At 37.1% G+C, this 5,454-nt stretch overlaps 1 long non-coding RNA gene across 1 annotated transcript; it reads left to right on the top strand.

Moving 5' to 3' along the window:
- Positions 1-520: 520 nt before the first annotated feature.
- Positions 521-4,788, top strand: LOC308191479. The gene is made up of 3 exons (XR_013948028.1): positions 521-777; positions 875-945; positions 4,658-4,788. It is a non-coding gene; the product is annotated as an uncharacterized lncRNA (long non-coding RNA).
- Positions 4,789-5,454: the final 666 nt, after the last annotated feature.

Genomic DNA, 5,454 nt, shown 5'->3' with positions numbered 1-5,454 from the left:
CAACCTTAGGGAATGATGTCTTTCATGTAGCTATGAAACAGAACACGCTTTCTCTGCTATCTTCCCTCTCGTGTATCATGAGGGGACCAGCTCTCAGAGCATAACTGCGTTTCTGTATTTATTCGAATCTTTGTCTCAGTGCTGACATTTTCTATGAGCAAGCTAATTTGAACCAACTGGGAGGGGCAGCAATGAAGAAAAAGAAGCCAAAACCACATTGGTTGGAAGAAGACTAAGGAAATAAGTAATTATTTTCTTTAATAGGGAACTACTGGAATGACTACAAGCCCATTAAAGTGCATAAAAGGCACTTTATTGACATCATTAAGGTTTGGTTCAGGAACAAACTGAGTTAAGTCTGATCCAACAATCTCTAAAATGAATGGAAAAATCCTCATCACTTTCAGCTGAAGCTAAATCAATCTGCAGACTAAACCACTTGGGCTAATTTAGAGTTTGGGGAAAAATAATGAAGACTAGCCAAGACAGGCTGGTAGACTATTGGCTTGCCTTAGGCTCATTTTCTTCTTGGTCTAATGCTTTCTCTGCAGTATCTTTAAGGACTTCAAGAAAGTTCAGATTTCTCAGTCAGGGGTTAACCAGATCCTCAGGTTCTTTCAGAAAAACCCTGAACCTGAGGGGGTGGGGGACAGGAATTAAATGCTCAGCATGAAGCAGCTCCTCACATAGGATTGCTGACCTATGTACAGTGGCTAGAAGTTCAAATATGGCCTTTCTTCTCTGTACACTTACACACAAACTGCCTGGAATATAACTGTAAAGAACTTTATTATTATTATTATTTTAGTCAGTGGAACTGGGAAAGTCAGCAGAGGCTTTGCCTTGTCTAACACTGCAACTTTTCTGTTTCAAGTCTGGTCACAGAGGAGGGAGACAGATCGCAACCCTGTGGTTTTGCTGGGACAGACAGGCTGCACTGCAAAGGTATTCATATTACAGAGGCAGGTTGCTGCTTTCTACTTGAGAAAGAAGTTTTATATTTATTGTCTTATAGAATCAGGGTATTGTGAATTATCACCACCCAACAGGGACTTTTCAACAATTCAGTTATATTTTGCACTATCTTGTTTCATTGGGTTATTCATACAGTGAAAATAATACTAATTTTTGTATTGATAAATATGTATGTACCTCTATAATATATGTGTAAGCACACCAGGGAGGGAGGTCTATATACACTTAATTTAGGGGCTGTTCTTACTGAAGAGCAAACGTGGAGATGATTACTTGGGCACTCCATGTTGCCTGAATCCATATCTGGAGTTGTTTTTTTCTTAATAAGCATCTGAGAGAGATAAATATATACGTATGTTGTATGTATATGCTATGAATATATGCAATGCATATATTTTATAGAAGGCATACAGCTTATATTAGGGATAGACCATATGAAAGAAAAACATTTCACTTAGCTTTTTGACAGGCTGTAACACATTTTAGTTAGCATGCATATTCAAAGTATCAGTAATAACTGATTGCATTAAGTCAGCCAGCCAAAGCTCAAGAGCAGCTGGACTGTATAAAAGCTCAGTGTCCTGGCAGGATGAAAAGGGTTTTGGCTGTAGCAGCATGGTCCTGAGACCTGAATGCTGCTTAGGTGCAAGGCTGTGCAAGGGGAGCACAGGCTGGGGCTGGCCAGCAGCTCTGAGGAGTCAGTGGCTGTAGCACCGGTTTCCTGGAAAACAAATACAGAAGGACAAGGGAGAACAGAGGTGGCAGTAAAATCAATGGGCTGTGTTAGTAGAGTGAGTGATAATGGAAACAGAGCATCCGAATTCAGCTGCAGTGAATCAAAAATCCAGCCTTTATGTAAGATAAATGTAGTGTGTTGGAGAGGCGCTCCTTTGAGCTTCTGTCAGCCCCCCCAGGCAATGCTGGATCCATTCTTATTAGCTAGTGATTTTGCAGCTCTGCCAGCAGTTCATTTTATTTTAATAACACCTGGATTTCTACATCTGAGAATCCCTGAACAGCAGCAAGCACCTTGCTATTTCCTCACTGCCCACTCTTTCAAATGCTCTTAGGGGAGATCTGTTTTTTACACTTGATACCCTCTGAAAGGAAGAATGAATCCAGCTGACTTTTTTTTTCTTTTCCTAACAAAAACAATACTCTCAGCCTTAGCATAGATTCCCTCCTCTATATTGGATCCCTTGCTGCTACAGTAAGTCCAGTGGCATGCTTGGAAAACTTCTTGTCTCCTATAGGCTTTGATAGTATACAAATATTAAGTAATATTATGCCATAAAAGTGATAACTCTACAGAGTTACAAAAAAAAAAAGTTCTGTACCACCCCTATTCTATTATGAAAAATACAATGGATAGGAATCTCATACTGCTTTTGCTGACACAGGTCCAAATGACTTTCTGGCCAGAGACTGAACTTGCAGAGAGTAGGTAAAATTATTGTAATTTAGGCATGTGAGTATCTGATTTCCAGGAGCAATCAGGTGCTTAAACACTTAAATAGCTGCTGTTTCATCTGCAGCTAATTACACGCTTAGAGAAAGACCCTGGTAAGGAAGGCTGAAGGCTGGATCCTAATTTGTACTTGCTCCCAGAAAGGATCTCTTAAATGCAAACAAAAGAGGACTTCAAAGCAAAAGTTCATGAAGCAAATTATTTATATATATACTATATATATATAGGACCTGGCTTATCAATATCCCAAAGCATTTTGTATTCATTATTTGATGCTAAGACTCAGGATTTCTCAGTGTTATCAAAATTAAAAACTGTACCTTGGGACTTAGATTTGATCTAAGACTTAGATCTTTGCCTAGTGATTCCAAGTTCAGAAGAAAAGTTCTCTTAACTGCTGACCATAATTCATTGCTTACTGCAAACACTGATGTTTCTTATGAGAAGGGAAATTCAGTCACATGCCAGCTGCTAAGTTATGGTAGCTACATGTTTTCCCACTCACATTAAATATAAAATCCAACATGTATCTGTACTGCAAGTGGCAGTAAATGGACAAAGCTGTTTGTCATTTGTCAAACATTGGCTCTAAGAGATGTGCCAGGGCTTTGCAATAAGGTTGCAGCAGTAATGCTGGATCCATGCCCTTCCCCTGGGCTTGTCCATGACAGTCAACAGAGTATTCCTATGTCATTGATTTTTACGTTACTGTTGGGTTTTACCCCAAATTTTTTATGGAAGCCGAATATTTTTAAACAAAAGCATACAGAGACAGTTAGAAAACTTATGACAAGGAAAGGAAGATTTTTGGTGTGTTTTTTTTTGTTTGGTTGGTTGGTTGGTTGGTTGGTTGTTGTTGTTTTCCCCACAAAAGGGGAAATTGTTAAGAAATTTTGGCACTGAAAGCAGATGAGACTATTGCTTCTAGAGAGAAAATGTATTCCCTCTCTCTTTTGGGCTTCAGTCCAACATCTGTTGAAATCAAAGGGAATTATTTCATTGACTCTATTTCTGCTACACCTGGCCCTGTTTACTACTCAGGAACAGGCATGGTTTAAAAAATAGGGGAAGAAAGACAGATTAAATTTTTTTTATCCTCAATCCAACCGCCTTTTGTAGCAATCAGAAATCCCCTCCCTTATGCCCAAACATGTTTCTACATATGTCAAAGAAGACTGTTTTGATATTTTGCTTACAATGAGGTATGAAATGTAACCATTGTCCATGTTACCATTTCAGATATTATTGGTCTTAATAGTTAATATCATATGAAACCATTCCTCTTCCCCTCATACTACTTCTTGAAATTGTCAAAAGTTGTTAGCAGCTGTCATGAGGTGGGTAACATTCACTTCATATTTTGAACCTTGTGCTTAACCACAAAAACATGAATATCAATATTTTTCAGATGACAGATGAAATTCTGGAATACAGTTACACAGATGCATAATTATAAATAAGCACAGCAGAAACAGCAGTTCACTTTGCAAATATTGTTATGTGTAGGGTAAGCATCTGCCAGACATTTATCAAGAAGGGGAAAGTCAGGAATGATAAGGGGATTTTAGCCTCTTCCATCACTAACCGCAGGTGCAGCATTTTTTTTTCCAGAGATTTCTGAACATCTGACATACTGAGGAAAATGACCACTGCATATTTGGACAAAGTTCTGTGTTGTTCTCCCCTCACTAGACCTAAATGATGTGCTGGAGCTTGGAATCATGCCTTTTCTGCAGACCTCACTTACAACCAATACAGCATCCTTATGACACACATGGAGACTACACTGCATTCACAGCATATCTGCTGTCATATTTTTTGTATGAAACTTCCATTTGATTCAGAGATCCCTAAACAAAGGGTACAAAAAAAAAAAAAAAAAAAAAAAGATGTGAAGCTGGGTTCAAAATCGGGTGATACACTAACCAGGTGAAGGTTGAGCGACTAGAAATTGTTGTATGTTGACTATATCCCATGCTAGAGACATTTGACATTGGCATTGGCAGGAAAGGATTCCTGTGGCAGCAAATGCTATTTGTATTATCAGGAAATACATGTTAGTTTAGACAATGGCTACAGCTTTATTCCTTAAGAAGGAGCAAAAAAACCTTCAACATTTCTGGTAGTAGAAAAGAACTGAAATTTAATTAGAATAACTATAGATGGGATTTTGTACATAGTTTTTGAAACTTTATATCATCCATCCTTTAACAGAGGCTAAAACTGGACTAGGCAGTGTACTCAGACTGAAGTGATTACCCTGGAGAGAAGAAAGAAAACGGATAGAGATGCTGAACACTATGTCTGCGGCACAATGAGCATGACCAAAGTAGAATAGATTCAAACCACTTATTATTAAAAATGATAATGATGATAATTCAGTTACAAATATAGTTTTATACTGAAATTACAATTTAATGAAACTACTTCATGTTTTATACAAGTAAATATCACTAATTAATGTAGACTGTACATTAACTTCCTGTGTAATTACTTAATATCAATCTCATACCTAGAATGTGCATTTTTAAACTCTGGATACACTAACTATATTGTAATTATATAATGTAATGACTTTAAAATTATATACTTAGTTACAACGTGTGCCTATAACAAATTCCATAATTAAAATGCTTTAAGTACAGGATTGAATTTCTCACATAGGAACTCCAGACTTCAGTACCTAATGCAGATAATCTGAAAAGCCAAAAGCAGTAAATATGGTGTGCACTAAATTTCTAAAATGGGTTCTCTAATTTGGTCACTCATTCAGATTATATTTAGTCACCTAGTGACTAGTCTAATTTTTCAAAAGTATCAAAAATCAGCAATTCTTTTTCACTTCATCTAGCAAAGCAGCCTACAAAATATAACGGATTTTTATTGTACAGAAATAATAAATTACATTATAGATTAAGTGTCAGTGCACTGTAAATGTTAAGCAAAGCATAAAATTGAGATCCAGAGGTCAACTTTGTTGATATCCTCTATATTATAAATTTATGAAACTG

The sequence above is a fragment of the Anser brachyrhynchus genome (genome assembly GCF_964034855.1).
Source record: "Anser brachyrhynchus genome assembly, chromosome: 3".
Lineage (NCBI taxonomy): Eukaryota > Metazoa > Chordata > Aves > Anseriformes > Anatidae > Anser > Anser brachyrhynchus.
The sequence above is the reverse complement of the archived record's forward strand: the minus strand, read 5'-3'. Positions and strand labels throughout refer to the sequence as shown.